At 48.2% G+C, this 20,065-nt stretch overlaps 1 protein-coding gene across 6 annotated transcripts in view; it reads right to left on the bottom strand.

Annotated features, from left to right (window-relative positions):
- Positions 1-18,552, bottom strand: part of ZBTB7C (zinc finger and BTB domain containing 7C) — a 373,957-nt gene extending 355,405 nt beyond the window's left edge. For all 6 annotated transcript variants that reach the window (XM_082354578.1, XM_082354585.1, XM_082354579.1 and 3 more), the window contains exon 1: positions 14,101-18,552. The gene's annotated coding sequence lies outside the window, so the exon portion shown is untranslated. The remainder of the gene's footprint in view (positions 1-14,100) is intronic.
- Positions 18,553-20,065: the final 1,513 nt, after the last annotated feature.

Below are 20,065 nucleotides of genomic sequence, written 5' to 3'. Positions count from 1 at the left end.
GCCACCATCACCCTGATACCAAAACCAGACAAAGATACTACAAAAAAAGAAAATTACAGACCAATATCACTGATGAATACAGATGCAAAAATCCTCAACAAAATACTAGCAAACAGAATCCAACAGCACATTAAAAGGATCATACACCATGATCAAGTGGGATTTATCCTAGGGATGCAAGGATTCTTCAATATATGCAAATCAATCAATGTGATACACCATATTAACAGAATGAAGGATAAAAATTATATGATCATCTCAATAGATGCAGAAAAGCTTTTGACAAAATTCAACACCCATTTATGATAAAAACTCTCCAGAAAGCGGGCATAGAGGGAACCTCCCTCAACATAATCAAGGCCATATACAACAAACCCACAGCAAACATCATTCTCAATGGTGAAAAACTGAAAGCATTTCCTCTAAGATCAGGAACAAGACAAGGATGTCCACTCTCACCACTATTATTCAACATAGTTTTGGAAGTCCTAGCCATGGCAATCAGAGAAGAAAAAGAAATAAAAAGAGTATAAATTGGAAAAGAAGAAGTAAAACTGTCACTGTTTGCAGATGACATGATACTATACATAGAGAATCCTAAAGATGCCACCAGAAAACTACTAGAGCTAATCAATGAATTTGGTAAAGTAGCAGGATACAAAATTAATGCAGAGAAATCTCTTGCATTCCTATACAAGAATGATGAAAAATCTGAAAGAGAAATTAAGGAAACACTCCCATTTACCATTGCAACAAAAAGAATAAAATACCTAGGAATAAATCTACCTAGGGAGACAAAAGACCTGTATGCAGAAAACTATAAGACACTGATGAAAGAAATTAAAGATGATACCAACAAATGGAGAGATATACCATGTTCTTGGATTGGAAGAATCAATATTGTGAAAATGACTATACTACCCAAAGCAATCTACAGATTCAGTGCAATCCCTATCAAATTACCAATAGCATTTTTTACAGAACCAGAACAAAAAATCTTAAAATTTGTATGGAGACACAAAAGACCCCCAATAGCCAAAGCAGTCTGGAGGGGAAAAAAACGGAGCTGGAAGAATCAGACTCCCTGATTTCAGACTATACTACAAAGCTACAGTAATCAAGACAATATGGTACTGGCACAAAAACAGAAATATAGATCAATGGAACAGGATAGAAAGCCCAGAGATAAACCCACATACCTATGGTCAACTAATCTATGACAAAGGAGGCAAGGATATACAATGGAGAAAAGACAGTCTCTTCAATAAGTGGTGCTGGGAAAACTGGACAGCTACATGGAAAAGAATGAAATTAGAACACTCCCTAACACCATACACAAAAATAAACTCAAAATGGATTAGAGACCTAAATGTAAGACTGGACACTATAAAACTCTTAGAGGAAAACATAGGAAGGACTCTTTGACATAAATCACAGCAAGATCTTTTTTGATCCACCTCCTAGAGTAATGGAAATAAAAACAAAAACAAACAAATGGGACCTAACTTTTGCAAAGCAAAGGAAACTACAAACAAGATGAAAAGACAACCCTAAGAATGGGAGAAAATATTTTCAAATGAAGCAACTGACAAAGAACTAATCTCCAAAATTTACAAGCAGCTCATGCAGCTCAATATCAAAAGCAAACAACCCAATCCAAAAATGGGCAGAAGACCTAAATAGATATTTCTCCAAAGAAGATATAGAGATTGCCAACAAACACATGAAAGGATGCTCAACATCACTAATTATTAGAAAAATGCAAGTCAAAACTACAATGAGGTATCACCTCACACCAGTTAGAATGGGCTTCATCAGAAAATCTACAAAAAACAAATGCTGGAGAGTGTGTGGAGAAAAGGGAACCCTCTTGCACTGTTGGTGGGAATGTAAATTGATACAGCCACTATGGAGAACAGTATGGAGGTTCCTTAAAAAACTAAAAACAGAATTACCATGTATGACCCAAAAATCCCACTACTGGGCATATACCCAGAGAAAGCCGTAATTCAAAAAGACACATGCACCCCAATGTTCATTGCAGCACTATTTACAATAGCCAGGTCATGGAAGCAACCTAAATGCCCATTGACAGATGAATGGATAAAGAAGTTGTGGTACATATACACAATGGAATATTACTCAGCCATAAAAAGGAACGAAATTGGGTCATTTGTAGAGATGTGGATGGATCTAGAGACTGTCATACAGAGTGAAGTAAGTCAGAAAGAGAAAAACAAATATCTTATATTAACACATATATGTGGAACCTAGAAAAATGGTATAGATGAACCGGTTTGCAGAGCAGAAATAGAGACACACATGTAGAGAACAAACATATGGACACCAAGGGGGTAAAGTGACATGGGGCGGGGGGGGAATGTGATGAACTGGGAGATTGGGATTGACATATATACACTAATATGTATAAAATGGATAACTAATAAGAACCTGCTGTATAAAAAAGTAAAGTAAAATTCAAAAATAAACAAAAGATTTACTGCAATTAATCCTCCAAGCCTGACCCCTTTAATCAAATGTACTTCCTCCTACTTCCTACACACGCTTTTCTGCTAAGAGGCGACTTCTTGGTGGAGCATGACACAGGGCACACTGGTCCCGCCATTCCTTTGCTCAAGCTGTTCCTCTCTCCCTGAATAATCTCTAGGAACCTCAGTGTCAATTTAGGTGCAGTGGAAAGAATATGGGCTCTGAAATCTGAGCTCTGTTAAATGGGAATAATAACGTCTAACTAAAAGCTGCTGTGGGATTGAATGGGCGCATCACACCTGGGCAGTGCCTGCCATGTAGCAGTCGCTAAATTGATGTCAGTGCCCATCCTCCTACCACACTCCCTTTCTGAGGTCCGTCTGAAGTCTCACACCCTGTCGACTCCAGGAATACAACCTCTCTTTTCCTTAAAGTCTTACAGCTCTTACAAGATATACTGCATCATTTAGCTCTTCAGCATTAGGCTTGTGTATATCTTACATACATCAGCATTTTCCTAGCCAGGTTTTCAGATCTTGAGGCCAAGACCATGTCTTGGGCTTCTTCTGATGCTCTGCAGAACTTAGCCCAGGTTGGAGACACAGGGGGAGCTCCAATGCACCTTGTGTTCTCGGTGGGATCCCAGCTTCCCTCCCCCAACCCCCACACACAAGCAAAACTTCTTTGTGATGGGCAGTTTCTAGGGCCAGTCTGGAACTCTTCAGCTACTCTAGTTGGTTGTCTTCAACCCCACTGATAAAGGCCTACACTCAGGCTGTGGGCTGCTTCTGGAAAGCTTTCTGAGCCTCCAAGAGGGCAGGCTGAAAGGACTGGGGCCAGTGTTCCTGAAAGCAGATGGCCCTCAATCCGGGAGGGGAACACGGAGCTGCATACACACAGGGACAGCCCAGGGGAGTCCAGTTCAAGCGGGCTGAGGGTGCCTCCTTCAACACAGTGGGACTGATTTCTCTCCACTGACCCCAATCCCCTCTGTCCATGAGGCTGCTCTGCCATCACTGTCCATTTGCTGAGAAGGGATTGGCCTGAGGGAGAGCCTTGCTCTCCAGATTGAGGACAGCTCTGTCTTCCTGGGATAAAGAGCGGTTTCAAAGCCCCTCAAGCTCAGAAGGAGCACAGCAAGGACACAGAGTCTACCTGGCTGAGCCGGGGCCCCAGACCCAGCCCTATGGAGGACTCTGCAGATGGACGGTGACCAAGAGAGGCAGATGAGAGGGACCAAGGACATGGTGCCATGAGCTGTGGGCAGGAAACCTCACCGCTCACATACAGCCAGTCAGCCCAGAGCCCCTCCCTGACACCCTGCACCCCACCCCCAGTCAAAGGCCCTAACATCCCCTCTGTGGCTTTTATTTCCCTTCATCGAGGCCGCCCCCAGTGCTGCTTTAACTGTTTTCTTCCTCCATCAAAGTCACCCCCGCCCCTGACTCCAGGCCAAGAACAGGAGTGCTGTCCTACAAGCCTCCTTCTTCTTTGCTTCCCCACCTGCACCCATTGCCTGGCACAGCACACAGTAGGAACTCAAGAAACATTGGTTTAATAATGTCGACCATAGGATTTGTTTTCCAGGAAGTTCAATGCAAAAAATTCTTTATTCTGCTCTCAATCCTTAAACAATTAAGCAATTTTATTCTTTGAAGCACCTTGTGAACAATAAATCAGCAAGCTTAGAAGGCTATCAGTTTGTATTGAGAAAACTCAAGGTTTCCTTTCATTAAAAAAAAAAAAAAAAAAATCATTGGGTAGGGCTTCCCTGGTGGCGCAGTGGTTGAGAATCTGCCTGCCAATGCAGGGGACATGGGTTCGAGCCCTGGTCTGGGAAGATCCCACATGCTGCGGAGCAACTAGGCCCGTGAGCCACAACTACTGAGCCTGCGCGTCTGGAGCCTGTGCTCCGCAACAAGAGAGGCCGCGACAGTGAGAGGCCCGCGCACCGCGATGAAGAGTGGCCCCCGCTTGCCGCAACTAGAGAAAGCCCTCGCACAGAAACGAAAACCCAACACAGCCAAAATAAATAAATAAATAAATAAATAAATAAATAAATAGCGTTCCCTTTAAAAAAAAAAAAATCATTGGGTAAAAACCAAGAGTATTGGATAAGCAAAAGACTGGAAACCAAAATATCCATCTATAAGGGCCTGGTTAAATAAGCCAAGGTATAGCCATACAATGGAATTTACGCAGTCAAAACAAACAAGCAAAAAAGAACAAAGAAGTTCTTTATAGTCAAGACTTACTGTTCAGTGGAAAATGTAAAGTGAAATATAATGTGTATGGTACGCTTCCATTTGGGTAAAAAAAATTTTAAATACACATGCACATGTATGTATACATACACACACATATACATATTTTCCAGTATGTGCATTCAGTATCTTTAAACTGAAGAGCCCCGTAGCAGTGGTTGCCTAGGGATAAGGGAACTAAGAGATGAGGTGAGGGAAAGCCAGTTTACTTTGAATACCCTTTTGTACCTTTTGAATTTTAAACCACGTAAGTATTGACCTATTCGAAAAAATTAAATTAGAAATTCAAAGCAAACAATGCGTGGAAAAGTAATAAAAAATCTAGTTTAGGAAAACATAAAAGAGAAATCCTCATTTAAAAATGATTCAAGGCAGCCTGGTTGAGTCATCTGTTAACTGCGCAGAAAGCAAAAACCCAGGAGGCACCCTTGTGTGGCTGAAAGGACACGTGGCAGCCGCTGGCACTGGCCTGGGCTCCTCCCTGCCTTGCTGGGGGACCTCAGAGAGTGGCGGGGCCTCTCTGACCCTCAGTTTCCTCCTCCGTGAATGGAAGTGTTTGGACCAGCTCTTAGAGCACATAGGCCCTTTCCTGTGTGGGAACAGGGGATCCCCAGGTAGACACAGCTAGTTACTTACTGACAACCTAATTTAAAAAGAAGAAACACTCCTTAGAAAGGAGAGAGAGTTTCCTTCCCCCCAACAGAAGTCTGTGGCAGGGAGATAAAAACCTCAAATCCTACGCACCAGAGTGCAATGAAACCAGCGCCTCTGACTTCAGGAGCTTAAAATACATTTGCAGACACACCCTTCCCTCCAAACACACCTGCTGCTTTTTTCCTCTCTCTTCCCACATCCTCTCTGGACAGGCCAAGTGCCCATTTATGACAGAGCTGAAATATTTCCTTTTTTGTTCTAATATTTCCTGCAGGGCCCCTCCCCTCTTTTATGGCTGCCATTCACAGCCATCTGGGATGACCAGGAACAACAGGCAGCTTCAGGATTTAAAGACAATGAAAACATGTCACTTTTTAAAAACAATAGTTAACGGAGGCCCCCCTGCATCCCCAAAACATACTTTTAAATAAATGTAACTTAATGGCAGTGACTGGATATTGTCCATTCTTGGAGAGGCTTAGAGAGGCGTGTATGTCTATCTAAACTGTCCAGGCAGAACTTTCCAATGAGATGCTTTAAAACGTGGTGCCCAGCAGGTTTCTCTGTTGCCCAAACTTTCTCTCCAAGCCCCATCTCCACCCACTTCAAACTTAGGAAGTGGCTAAATGTGCTTTCCATGCCTTTCTCGCAGGAATTAGAGAACACCAGAGCCAGAATGGCTCTGAGATAATACAATCTCATTTTTGTGGTTGAAGAAACTGAGGCCCATAGTGGAATGGCACCCAGGAATACACAATTCGCCCTCCATATGCCAGGATAAAAGTCAGGTCTCACAACCCTTCACTTCTTCCCTAAATTGCTTGCTTTTGACACATTTCCTCCCCTGGCCATACAGAGTCCCCCAAGTAGCACCAGCCTCCCCAAGACTGACCCTCCTGACCTGTGCCCCAGGCCCCCTGCCCTGTCTCCAGACTACAGAGCTCTTGAAATGTGACTGGTGTCACGTGTTGAAATGATAATTCAACTTTGGATATATTGGGTTAAACAAAAAACCTTACTAAAATTCATTTTACCCATCTCTTTTTACTTTTTTTAAATGTGACTACTAGAAAATTTTAAATTACCTGCATGGCTCACATTATATCTTCACTAGGCTGTGCTGCTCCAGGTCATAAGCCGTTTATCCATTCAGCTCCCAGTCGGCAAAACTGACCTGTCCCGTGTCCCAGACTCTGTGTGGCCATTCTCTATTCTAAAGACCAACGATGCCAGGCGTTCCTGAGCAGTGTGCCCCTGACAACAATATCGAGACTGAGCCACTGAAGCCTCAGGATGACCGTAAGGAGTGTGTCTCCCCTTCTGTAGGAGGTAGGGAAGGAGAGGGATCCTGTCACCCCTCAAGTGACATTAATTCTACCTACATGTGAGCACTGGCTTCCCAACAGTCATCTGTCTCGTAGGATTTTTATCCCTTGAAGCACAGTGGTAGCTTGGGGAGGAGGAGGAGGAGGAGGGGGAAGAAAACAAAGTCTTGAAAGTTCTTCAACACGAATCCTTGGTCTTCTCTCTACTCTCCCTTCAGGTTAGAAATAGAAATCACAAAACACGTGAATAATTGTGGCTTCCATGTGGGGACCCCTCATTTTTGTCAGGAGCTGTGCAGAGTACTTTGTGTGTATCATCTCATCCCATTTTCTCAACCACCCTATGAAGTTGGTTATCACTGTTTTCTAGACAAGGAAACTAAAGCTTAGAGAGGTTAAGTAATGTGCCCAAGGTGACCACCAGAAAGTGGCCAAGACATAGGGTTCAGGTCTGATCAGCTCCAGACCCATGCTCCTCACCACCCCTGCACGTGTCTCAGTTTCCTCATCTGCAGGATGGGGACAATACCTGCCTGAGGCAGGGTTGGAGACCCCATGGTCCCTGGGGACCCATCCTCCCCTGGGAGTAGGTTCTGTGCTCCTGAGGAGCTTCTGGTTCGAAGGATCTCTGTCTCTAGCCACTCCCTGGTTGGGCTACACCCCACATCCTAGGCTGGCAAACCTGTCCCCGCGCTCTTGACCTTGAGGTTCTCTTGACCTTGGGGTTCTCTTGACCTTGAGGTTGCTCCTCCCTGGGTGCCCTCTAGTTCCTGTCTCATGGAATTAAGTGCCACTAACTCCTTACATCAAGACTCCACCTAAACTTCACCTCCTCCAAAAACCAATCAAAACTATTAAGTCAGAAAGCCACTTCCCATGCTGCCCTTTCCTACTCTGCTTCCCAGGAGGTGATGCTCTCCCCCACCCCTCCCCAGGGCCCTGCACTCCTTCTCCAGCAAACTCACACTCAAAAGAAGCCTTGACACCAATGGGCTTAATCAGGGTCTCACCTCCCACAGGAAGTATTCTGTATTTCACTCATTCAGCAAAATATATCGTGAGCATCCGCTGCACGCTGGGTGTTCTTCTAGACCATGGGCATAGCAGTGACAGTGACAAAGCCCCTGGGCTTCTGAAGGAACCAAGGTTTTCCCCAAATGGTGATGCCCTAAACATGCTAATCCAATGATACTGGTTCATATTTCTCAAGATTCTCCTGCTGTTATTTGTAGGTCAAGGAATGATTAGCTAATGGGCACTGGGTTTTGTTTTGTGTTTTGTAATGATAAATAAAGTATGATACATTATATGAAGGAATGCAACACACCCATTAAAATATGTTTCTAAAGAGCATGATGGCATTGGTAAATGTGATAGAACGCTCATTGAGGGACAGCTTGCAACACCATATACCAGTGGCTCTCAACAAGGTCACGGAGGCAGGTACTTAGTGAGAAGTACCTTTCTAACCACATCCAGTGTTGGGGGTGGGCAGGAGGGAGGGCTGATTTCCTAACTCAAACTGTGGGTGGTAAAGCTTACTGAAGTATTCTCAACCAGTGAGGAGACTTGGAAAATACATTTTCTTCTAAATATCAGTGATTCACAGTGGGAATTTTCCAGACTCCCAAGAAAAAGAAACCTTCTGTCTATTAAAAGATGATATGGGTTTTGAAAGTTGTAGAAAACAACATTTAATCTTAATACATTTATATGCGAGTAGGTCTCTGTGTGTGCAAATGCACACACACACGCACACACACACACACATGCATGCGTGTGTGTGTTAGTGGATACAGAAAAAAGACTGGAAGGAAATATTCCAAAATCAGGGTGTTGTAAGCAGTTTTCCATTTTAATTTTACACCTTTCCATATTTTCCAAATTTTCCATCATGACCCTTATTGCTTTTATAATCAGAAAATAAGCAGCAAACTGAATGCTAATAGTTTTTTAATTTCCTCATGAACCTGTTTTTACAGGCACCATTTCAGTGGGGTTTGGAAATCAGCAGGGTGTGAAACACAAATGAAATTCCCCATTCCTGCAGGGCTGAGTGTACCCCTTGGCCCTGAAGAGAAGCTCTCCCCACAACCACGCTGGCAGCCAGCTGTCCACAGCTGTTCTGAGGAGGCTGCAAATGAATGGAGCTGGTGGAAAAACACAACATTCCGAACTCTCCAAGGATGGCATTATGCTTGGAACTCTTGCTCACCAAAGAAGTAAATAAACAGAAGAGAGAGGGAGAGACGTGGCAGCCAAGCAAGCTGGAGGAACTTCAGTGCTGGAAGTGGCTCAGCTTCCCGAGGTCCCCAACTCATAACAAAACACCTGAAAGAAGACCCCTCCACCTAAGCCAACCAGCCTTGTCGAATCAGGGCTAACACTGCTAGACCATAGCCCTCCTGGGCTGTATCTCTCGAATGCCAGCTTCCCTTCCTGCCACACATCAGAGTGAGTATGAACAAGCTTTACATCCACCTCTAAGCTAAAGAGATCCCGAGGGCAGGGCCCCTGGCTGATTCATCTTCATACACCCCCTAGCACTAATGAGCATAGCACTCACCAACTACTTCCTCAGCCACTGCCACATGCCAGGCACTGTTCTGGGGTTGGGGATACAATGGGGAGCAAAACAGACAAGCTCCCTGCCTTCTTGGAGCTTACATTCTAGTCGGGGAGGCAGACGATAGACAGCAGGAGAATCAAGTTTCTATCCCAGATAGATTGGGACGCTATGACGAACGTATTACCAGGCTGTTTCAGTTGAGATCTAATGACAAGGTGAAGCCAGCTGTGGGAAGATTTGCAGGAAGGGCCTTGCAGACAGGAGAACAGACAAGGAGAAACACGTGAGCTCCGTGTGTTCAAGGAACAAAAAGGAGCCAGGTGGCTGGAGTACAGGGAGTGGAGGAGGGTCAGAGAGGCAGGCAGGGGCCAGACCCCAGAGAGCCCACAGGAGGGTGGCACAGGAGCGGCCCACCTGCCTCACTAGAGGAGAGTCCCGCTGTGGCTTTGTGAGGCTGGGTTGTGCTGTGACAGCCCTCAGAGCAGGAATGCAACGCTATCAGGCGAATTGATGACAGGATTCCCATCATCCCAGACAAGCAATCAGCTTGACTTGGGGCTCTCAAAATGCCCATGGAACCCCATCTCTTCTCATCCACACTCCGCTTCTAGATCCTTGCCCTGCCAACACCCCCTTCACAGCGCCAAGGAACACAGCTGATGGCAACGAAGGAGCAAGCCTGACTGCCGTCCACCCATCCACCCATGCCCAGCCCTCGGTGTGCGTTCAGTAAACATCTTCCGTGCCCAGGTCTTGCGGTGGGCGCTGAGGGTGTGACGATGAGCAACACAAGCCCTGCCCCCAAAAGCTGCCCCAGGCTCTCAGGGCACCACCGTTGGCCACGAGCTGCCCAGCACCCACCTCTCCAGGTAGGCCTCCTGGTGAAACCTGCTGTGAGCGCCTGACATGGTTCTGAAGGGTGGATTAATTCACTCCAAGGGGTTAAACAGAGAGACAAGCTCAGTGCCCCGCCTGCTTCCTCTGCCCGCCCCCGCCGCACCCCCATTCCTCCCTCCACTGACCCAGGGAGAAAATACGCCCAGTCTCAGGAATGAAGCTGTAGTCGGTGGGATGGCAGGTACTATGTATCTGAAGACAAAGGAGGGTTTTAGTGTTGGCTTGAAGAGTGGGAGGTGAGGGGGACCAAAGGGGACTAGTCTGGGGAAGGAGTGGGGAGGAGGGAAAGAGCTCTGGCTGCACGCCTCAGACCTCCGCAACCAGCACCGAACAGATGCCACAGCTCACGGTCAGAGGGAGCCACGTCTGATTTGTGGCTTTCAGAATCTCCTCCTGCATAAAAATCATCGTTGCCATTATTCAGAGAAGCAAATTACCCCCACTTGAGCAGGTTCTTAAGCTCTACCCTGTGAGGTTTCTGGGGTGTGCCTCATTTTGTACAAATGAGGGGGTCAGTGCCTGAGAAAAAGCACCCACACTGGCTCTAGGGGTGCTTTTTGTTTGCTGAATGCTTGTATCCCAGATCCCCCAGAGCAGCTGAAGTTGCCAGAAGCCCCGCGGGGCCCCTCCACACGGGTCAGGGTTCACTCCAGCCCCCGCCATGCAGTGGGTGGCAGGTTTTCTTCCAGTGGGCACAGCCATCCTGGGGAGAAGTCAGCGCCAAGCCTGGTTCCAGACCCTTGAGTCTCTTCCTCCCAGGAGGGGAGGAGGGGTTATAAATAGCCTGGACTCCTTCAGCCCTCCACAGGCACAGATCCCACACCCCCGCCCCAGCCTCAGCCAGCTGGTCCCTCCTCGCCCAAGTTCCCACAGCCTTCTGGAAGAGGGAGGGAAATGGCTCACCCACAGTCGGGGTGGAGAACGCAGCCCTTCAGGCCCCCATGGGAGTGAGTGGCCGCCCATGAACTGTCACTGTAACCCTGCCACACCTCTAAACCCCTTTGTGACTGCAGTGCTGGAGAGGGCTGGGGGGTCGCAATATTATTAGGGGGACTCTTTCACCCTGGTCGGCCCAGAAACCCCAAGCTGCATGCTCAGAGTATGTTACTGCAGTGAATGGAGTTACAGCAATAACATTCTCCCCTCTCTCTGCCTTGGTTTCCCTATCTGTTAAGAGATGAACTATGAACTATGAGTTACCTATGAGATTAGCATGCAATGAAAGTGAAAAGGCAGTGTCAAACTGTAACATCGTATTATCATGAAGATACCAGATCTTGGTTTCTTCTCCAGAAGCCTCAAGTGCAGCTATGGGGACATTGATTCTTATCTGTTCGTGAGAGAAGAATTATGCTCGGTGCCACTGCATTAGCCTTGAATTCTTGATACTGCGTGCCCTTGAAAGCATAAAACTTACAAAATGTTCTCTCTTATAAGTCGTTTCTGACTAATACAGATTGACACACACCACATCCAGAATTATTTTGATTTAATACGGTTCTGCTGGACCGTACATGACATTTTAGACTGAAGAATAAGCATTGCCCTAGAATATTTAGGTTCAGGAGAAAAAAGTTCTCTTAACAATCATTCTGTTTATCACTCAGATCCTTCCTGCCCATACACACTGGTAAGAAACAAGTGGCTAACATTTAAATGGCCAACTCCCAGTTCTTTTTAATTAAGACACTTTGTTTGCTCAATAAAATACAATGTAAAAAACATTTACGGAAAACCCACTCATTGATGTCTAATAGCTGTGTCAAATACCCATAACAACATTTATTCCAACACCCCCAGATAATTGCTCATCTTTCTCATTTAGTATCCACAACAGCACAGCATTTGTGCCCAAGTGTGATTGATCCAGAATTGGGCTCCCTTTCAAAAATATCTGTAAAACCTAATTACCAGCAAAACAGAGTTCTGGCATCCTACGGAAAGTGGGTGCCTCACAGTGAGACAAGCTGCAAACTCATCTTGGCTAATCAAGCCACATTATGTTACAAAAGGAGTTTGAGGAATTTGGGGTGAGGAGGGAGCAGGAAAAGTTGGGATAGTGTCAGACTGGAAATCTGCAGTGACAGTTCTGATTTTTTTAAGCCAAGGGCAGAGGACAGGAAATTAGCTGGCAAGCATGGATGTAGAAAGTACCAGATAATGAGCCCATGATGGGCTTGGGGTGTGGGAGTGGCATTTCTGATCTCAGGCCCTACAAGGCCTTGTTGAGGGAACTCTCTCCACCCCGGTCTGGGAGGCTGATGTCATTTCTAGTCTCCCTGGGCCTCTAACCACTGTGGCAGGTCACTCTCCTTCCTCGGGCCTGAATCTGCTCCTCTGTAAAATGAGCACTCTTTAATATTTCTGGGGTCTCTTTCAGCTCCAAAATTCTGTGACTTCCTTTAAAGCAAAGGACATGCTTTCTGCTCAGGTACTTGCTGGGGCTGGGGGAATAAGGAGTGGGAACAGAACCAGCCAGAATGAAGGACTGAGTGTTTCCAACTCCCATGCAGTTCTGTACCGACTTGCAACACCCGGATATCAGACCCATTCTGGGAATAATGATTTCTTTCAGCCCAGGATGGAGCTACCCGGGTGGTGCTAACCTCCGCTGCCCTGGATTTGTCAACCTGGCCAATGAGGAACAGGGCCAAACCACTGGATTTCTCAGAGCCTCTCTCCCAGAGCTGACCAAGGCACATCTTCCTCTTGTGAGGGTCTTCCCTTCCCACCGTCATCGCTCTTTCCGTCCCGGAGGCCCCAGAAACCCCAGCCCTCGCCTGGAGAATGGTCCAGCGAGGCTCCCTGGGCAGGCAGCACAAGCCACAGACTCCTGGCTCCCCTCGGTCCTGGACCCTCCACACCTCGGCTTGGGTACCAGCCCCCGCGGCTGGATTCAAAGGAAACGGGAGTTGTTGCCGCTTCTCTTTTCTTTGGCTCCTCCTGGCCTTCTTCCTAATGAAATCAAAGAAGCAGCCCTAATAACAAAGCAACACAGTGGCCGGAGACGATTCGCTTTCAAAGGACCAGGAGATGCGCACACCATGAGCGAAGGCGCGCCCGGTTCCCGTGCGCGTCGCTAGGAAGAGACTTTGTGCTGACCCTTGCGGGCGACAGGTACCGGGCCGGCCTTCGCTTAACTTTCCCGAGGCACAGAGGAACCGTTGAGTGCTCCCAGTTCCCGCAACTTCCCAACTGGACAGCAGCATGGGTCTCAGGATCCTGCAAAGACACCACCTCGAGCAGGGACCGCTACGACGCCCTTGAGGCGCATCGCGAGATGCCGGGTCCCAGACTTTCCAGTCCCTTTCCTAATCTTCAAGATAAGACCTCAATGCGGGTGCCAAAGTCTCAAGAAACCGCCACTCTCCAAAATGTTCCCGCGCCTTCCCGGCAGAAGTGCGGTAAAAGTTTTGGCAGAAACCACCTGTGGCTGCCGACAGACCCGCCCCGCCCGGGCCCAAAGGCGCCGCCGAGCCCGGGGCCGCACGCGCCCGTATAAGTTCCCTTCCAGCCCCGCGCGCCACTTCGCTCCGGGCCGCGGTGCCAGCCAGGAGGCGCGGCGCCCGCTCGCTGGCTCGCTCTTCGCTGGCTCTCCCCTCCTCCCTCCCTCCTCCCGCCTCCTCCCGTTGCATGGCTGCCGAACGGAGCCCCTGAATAGCCACCACAACCCCCCGCCTCCTGCCCGCCGCGCCGGGGGCGCCCCTGCCCCAGCCTGCGCCCCAGGGTGCGCGGACCTCCGGCCTCCTAGCAACAGCCCGGGAGATCGCTCCCCGGCGCCTGCGATGCGGAGCCACCCTCCGGGAGCCCCGCGACCCCCGACCCGCCTCAGCAGCCGAGATGCGGTGGAGACCGCGACCCTCGCAGTCGATGCCCCAGCCCGGCACGCGAAGCCACTCACCTCTGCGCGCCGCCGGACCCGCGCGCCTCCTGCACTTGGCGCCGGCCGCTGTCCTCGCGTCCGCCTTCGCCGCCGTCCGTCCCTGTGCGCCGGAGCTGCGCGGGTCGCTCGGCTGTCAGAGTCTCGTGGCTGGGCTGCGCCGGCTGTGTGGAGCCGAGCGGCAGTGGCGGGCGCGCGGCAGCTCCTCCCTCCCCGCTCCGCGCCTCCGCCCTCCTCGTGCCCCGCCTCCCGCGCCGCTGCTGTCAGCCCTGCGCCCCGCGCCCGGCGCCCGCGCTGCCCGCGCCAGCGACTCGGGGTGCGCACTGGGCTAAAGGGCCCGGATGTCTGAGGTCGCCTCTCTCGCGCGCCCGCCCCCTCCCCTGCACCGCCTCCCCGCCCCGCCACACATGCACTTGCTGCGTCTCAACCTCCTCCTCGGCTCCAATTAATTTCTATTTTGACAGTAACTGTGGCTGGGGGCGGCGCTGCTGGGGGCGCCCAGGACCCGCGCCGGCGGCGGGCGGCAGTCAGGCCGCGGCGCGGGGGCGGAGTGGGGGGCCTGGCAGAACCACCCTCCGCTCGGGGCTCCGCGTCTTTTTTCTTTCTTTTTTCTCTTTGCCTCCTCCAGGATTTAAAGGGACAGCCCCGGCCGAGGCGAGGGGCCAGGCGGCCGCCGTTTCTCCGGTCTCCAGACGCCCTCTGCGGCCCGGCCGGACCCGCCGGCACCCGGAGCACAGGCTCCAGACCGCCGGGTATTTTTAGGTCCACACCCGGCCCAGGACACCGGGGCGGCAGAGCTTGGCTCGGTCGCCCCGGCGCACGGCTATTTTTACAGAGTCCGATTGGGGGAGGAAATAAAAAAACTCAGCAACTGCTTTTCCAACCGAAAGTAGGGAGCAAGGAGTGGGGGCGAGAAGTTTCCCAAATGCTCTCGGAATTCCAGAGAGCTCAGAAAGACACCTCTCCGACACGAGAAACCACAGGCGCGCAGCACTCCAGGGCTCCCAAATCCCTGCGGGCCTCCCCGCCCTGGAGGCCGCTCGGGCGCCGGGCCCCCAACAGCTCGCCGGCCAGGGTACCCCGCAAACTGCACAGCGCGCACCAGGGACCGGCCTCGGGCCACCCGTCACTCGCCTGGACTACCTGGAAGGCGGCCTTCAGAAGCATCCAATCACCCAGCTACGCAGCCAAAGGGCGGGCACTAGAAGGACTTGACTCCACCCGGTCCCTCCAAGCCCCGCCTCCGCGGATACTGTACCCGCTGGAGAGTCTCGGTGGGAAGCGCTGCAGGCGCCAAGCGGTGATGGACAGCGCAAAGGGCCCATCCGAGGGAAGAGGAGGGGGTCTCGGTCCAGGAGCGAAGGCGTGAACTGTCCGCTGGCTAGGAGACTCCTCGGCAGACGTTCCGGCCACCAGCAGGCCGGGGCACACTGGCGCTCTACCTTTTTACAACTCCCGCCTTCCTCACTCCCTGCAGACATAGAAACCCTTGCCCGCCGTGGCTTGCCCGACCTCTGCGACTGTACCCTCTGATGTCAGCGGATCCTCTCCGGGACTCTGTCTTCAAAGGCGGCGAAGTTTTTCGGTCCTCAAAGTCTTACAGGGACTGCGCTTACCTGAGCCGTGCGAGGCGCCCAGGACAGGCGAGAAAGCGAATCTCTCCCTCCTGTTTCCATTCTGGCCATCGACTAATGAACGGACAGTGGGACTGCTGCTGTCTGCGTAGTGTCTCTGACTATTGAAGATACTCGATGGCATCCTTTACAGGATTCACGAAAATAAATTTGTGGACCTTTTGCTTGGCGCTTCTTACCAGTGTTGCTCACTAGAAATTTTCATCGTTTCATTCGTTCGTGTAATAAATGCACATTGCATGGCACCACTTGGGTATAATGAAAACAAGGGAAAAGGCTCTGGAATAGGATGTGACAGCGGAAATCTAGGCACAAACATGAAAGGGTGAGCTGAAACGTACGGTTGTGTACGTCATGTTTCACTGGACAGAGAGGCCTGGCTTTTCCTAAGAAGAAAACAGCATTTCTTTGACAGTTTGAACAACCAGCTTATCCAAACTGTTCAAAGGCAGTTTGAAGAAGTCTAGGGAAGTCTGTTGTGGAAACTAAGATTTTCAGATTCAGGATGTCAGACTTCCAAGTAGCTAAAGCAAAATAACATCCTTGCTTTAAGCAGCCCTGGGAGCCTTTGCCCTCCCAAATTAGCTTGTCTGTCTCCCTGCTAAATTAGGTTGTCTGCCTCACTTCCTTTCATTAAAGGGTCTTCAGCCATTTGGAGGACTACTGACCCAGCTGATGTGGACAAGCTTCTAAGCCAGAAGCATGGGGGTGAATTTAGGGAGTACCTGGGGGATGTGAGCCCTGCAAGACACCTGCAGATGAAAGGAATGCAGTGCAGGGAGCGAGGGCAGCCATGGCCGTGAAAAGGGTGTTTTGTTTAAGAAAAGAGGGATGTGGGTACTAAATTAGAAATGCCTCTAAATAGGAAAGGTTGTCCTCCCTTCTCTGGGTACAGCTGGCTCAGAGCAGGTGTTCCATAGCTAGGAATCACTGAATGGCTTTCCATGTCATGAGCTGCGGAGGAAGGTTCCATGTCCTAGACAGTGAGCCACAGGTCTTCTGAACCTAATCACCACAGGCAAAAGTTTTATAAATTTAAGAGCAATCAGGATGAGAATGGTCTGCATTAGTGATATTATGGAATATTTTTAAAGAGAGCAGCTATTACACCGTGTTCACGATTTTTATTCAGTTGTCTTTTTTCCAACAAGACTTTGAGCTCCTTACCCATCTTGGTATCCTCAGTGCCTAACACACACTTGGCACCTGATAGGTGCTCATTAAAGATTGATAAACCAAATGAATGCAAAGTTATTTTAGAATGGTGGAGTAAGCAGGGTAACACAGAGAGAAATCCAGTGCACTTTGTAAGACTCACTTGCAATTTACTTGTTTATATGGAAGTGCAACTGTAAACTTTGCCATAAATAATAGGATTTATTGGCTTGTGCCAGACTTTCCTCTTTAACAGCCATGTAACCTAGAAAAGCATGTTATTCAACTCCTCAATGCCTCCATTTCCAAATCTATCAAAAGGAGATAAGAATGGGGACTTTTCTACACCTTCGGGATGCTGAGATGACCAGATGAGAAAAGGTGTGGGCAAGTATTACCTCGTGAACAGCATTCATTAAGGGGCTACTGTGGATCAAGCACTGTGCATTGTAAATTGTCAATATTAGTTATTGGAATAAATTTTTCAGAAATTATCTGAGAATTGGGTTCAAATATTTATCTATGCCCCAAGGGTGGTGAGAGGCTGATTAAAGAGAAAAGAAAAGGAGAGAATTAACATTTACAGAGCTATTTCTAGAATCAGAATCATGGCATGCATTGTTATATGTTCCTCAGGACAACTGTGTGCGATGCATTTTGTTATGACCATTTATAGATGAGAAGTCTGAAATCAATAGCAATGGTGACGACCAAGGTCCCGAAGCTGGGAAGTGGCAGAAGCACCTTTGGGACCCAGGTTTGTGAGTTCGGGAATCCATCAGGGGCCCATCCTGCAGTGCTGCCTCTAGAAGAGAAAAGAGGTAAGAGCCTTTAAGGAAAAGAGGCTAAGGAGAATTTCAAGAAAACAATGGTCTGTGTTACCACAAGGCAGGCTGGGCAAGGTGCAATCTCAATTGAGAGGAACTTCCTGGAAAGGGTGGCATTTGATTCAGTCCTTTAAGTTTGGATTCACACACATGCTCTCTCTCTTTTAAAATTTTTATTTTAAAATAATTTCAGGTTTTCAGAAAAGTTACAAACATAATATAAAGAATTACCATATACCCTTTTTTATATTTCACTTAGAAAATATATTTATGTATATATAAAAAAATAAAGAGAAATAAAAAGAATTACCATATACCTTCACCCAAATTCTCCAGATGCAGACATTTCCCATGTTTGCTTTATCCTGTAGCCTCTCTATATATACATAGTATTTTTTCCTAAACCATTGGAGAGTAAGCTGAAGATATGATGCTCCTTTACTGAGAAATTCTTCAATGAGTGTTTTCTAACAAGAAGGACATTCTCTTATGTAATAATCAAAATCAGGAAATTTCCATCAATGCTATTTTCTAATCTAAACCATATTTAGATTTTGCCAGTTTTCTCAATAATGGCAAAAAAAAAAAAAAAAAGAAAACTAAATTAATTCTGATCAGATTCCGGTCCAGGATTAACACATTGCATTCAGTTCTCATATCTCTTGGGAGGGTGTTTTTTTTTAATTAAAAAAAGAAATTTTCTCAGTTTTCATTTCTTATTTAAGTGGCTGTACATTTACGACCCATATGAGGTTACAAACGTCCTCTCCCTCACCAAACTTTAGACGGGCTCCTCTCAGCCCTCTTTTTGATGAGACCTCGCCCTTAGGGCCTGCCTAATCCAGTTGTAGCAAGAATTCTACTAAATCAACTTAGTGAGAATCCCACCCCGCCCGCCGCCCCACCCCACCATCCTTCAAATCTGATCCACCTTGATATCTGATCAAATTCCTCACCCCCCACCCTTGATATCTGACCAAGGCCTGCCTTTGGCAAGAATCCTGCTAGGTCAGTTTACTACCTACCCTTGATGTCTCTTCTTAGTAATCTTCCATCCACCGACTCCCACCCTTCCTTGGCTATAAATCCCCACTTTTCCTTGTTGAGCCTCATCTCTCTTCCCTGTTGCAATACTCTTTTTGCTATAGTCTTGAATAAAATCTTCCTTACCATTTTAACAAGTGTCAGAATAATGTTTTCTTTAACAGAGCCAAAGAAAACACAGAAAAAAATTAAACCCATCTGTAATCACCCACCAGAGATAACCAGTTAATCCCTGATTTTTTAAAATGTGTAATCCACATTTGCAAGGGAGTGCAAAAACCACCACTTCCTTCCAGGGACCAGCTTCCTCTAGAAACTATTGAGGATATGGAAGTTCTGCTTTCAGTTCTTCTGGAAGTTCTTTCTCCGTGTCCAGTGTACCTCCTTCTGTTCCCAGTGTGGCCACGGTCCACCTTGCCCTTTAGCTCCTGACCCAAAACTCCAGTTACCATCTCCCTCAAGAGGCTGCTATGTCCCCCAGCACCCCCCAGGAAGAAGCTGGTGTAGGCAAGCCACGCTCCTCAGACCCACTAGTGCTGTTTGCCACACCAGAGGCTACAAAGGCTCTACTGGGAAACAATTTAATAAAACGTTGAGGTAGCTCAAGGGAATTAAAATGTAAGTTTGGACAACTTGAAGTTGTGCATGACATGTGACTTCCTCCATAAGCAACCAGGGGTTCAACCCTCCACAGTGAGTCCCTTGACGGTGCACCCCATTTCTAACCTGGCTCCCCAGCTTTCAGGACTTTGTGGGATGACCCTTTGATGAGACTCTCCTGAGGAGAACCAGCCCCTAACCTCAGGGAAGGAGTTTTCCCTAGGATCCCTTCCCTGTCCCCCTCCACACGTACATTTCCCCAAGCCTCAGTCAGTCAAGACACCTGAAGTAAGGCTCTGGGGTAGGTGGGTGATCACCAGCAGGACTGTCTGATGATGGCCATCAGCACCCCAAGTATGACAGAACAACCAAGCAAATCAGGGCACACGAGGTCCCCAGGTCAGTCCAGCCTCCTTCGGGATCTCCCCAGCAGTCGCAGCTGGGGGTGGGCCTGTGTATTCTTCCCACTGTTTGGTGAGTAATTGTCGATACAAATGTGCACAAATGCACACTCCCTCCTCCCCCCGCCCCCACACACAGCTTCTAAGGACAATTCTTAGAGATGATTCAGTCGAAATCTATGAGGATCAGAGAAACAATTTGCTAGTTACCTCAAATTTTGCAAAATGCCATAGTATTACTTCCTTTCCTTCAACCATTCTCTCCCTGAGCAGTCAGTGTTTTATGTATATGTATACATGTACATATATATATGTATATATAAAA

The sequence above is a fragment of the Balaenoptera borealis genome (assembly GCF_965194805.1).
Source record: "Balaenoptera borealis genome assembly, chromosome: 14".
NCBI lineage: Eukaryota > Metazoa > Chordata > Mammalia > Artiodactyla > Balaenopteridae > Balaenoptera > Balaenoptera borealis.
The sequence above is the reverse complement of the archived record's forward strand: the minus strand, read 5'-3'. Positions and strand labels throughout refer to the sequence as shown.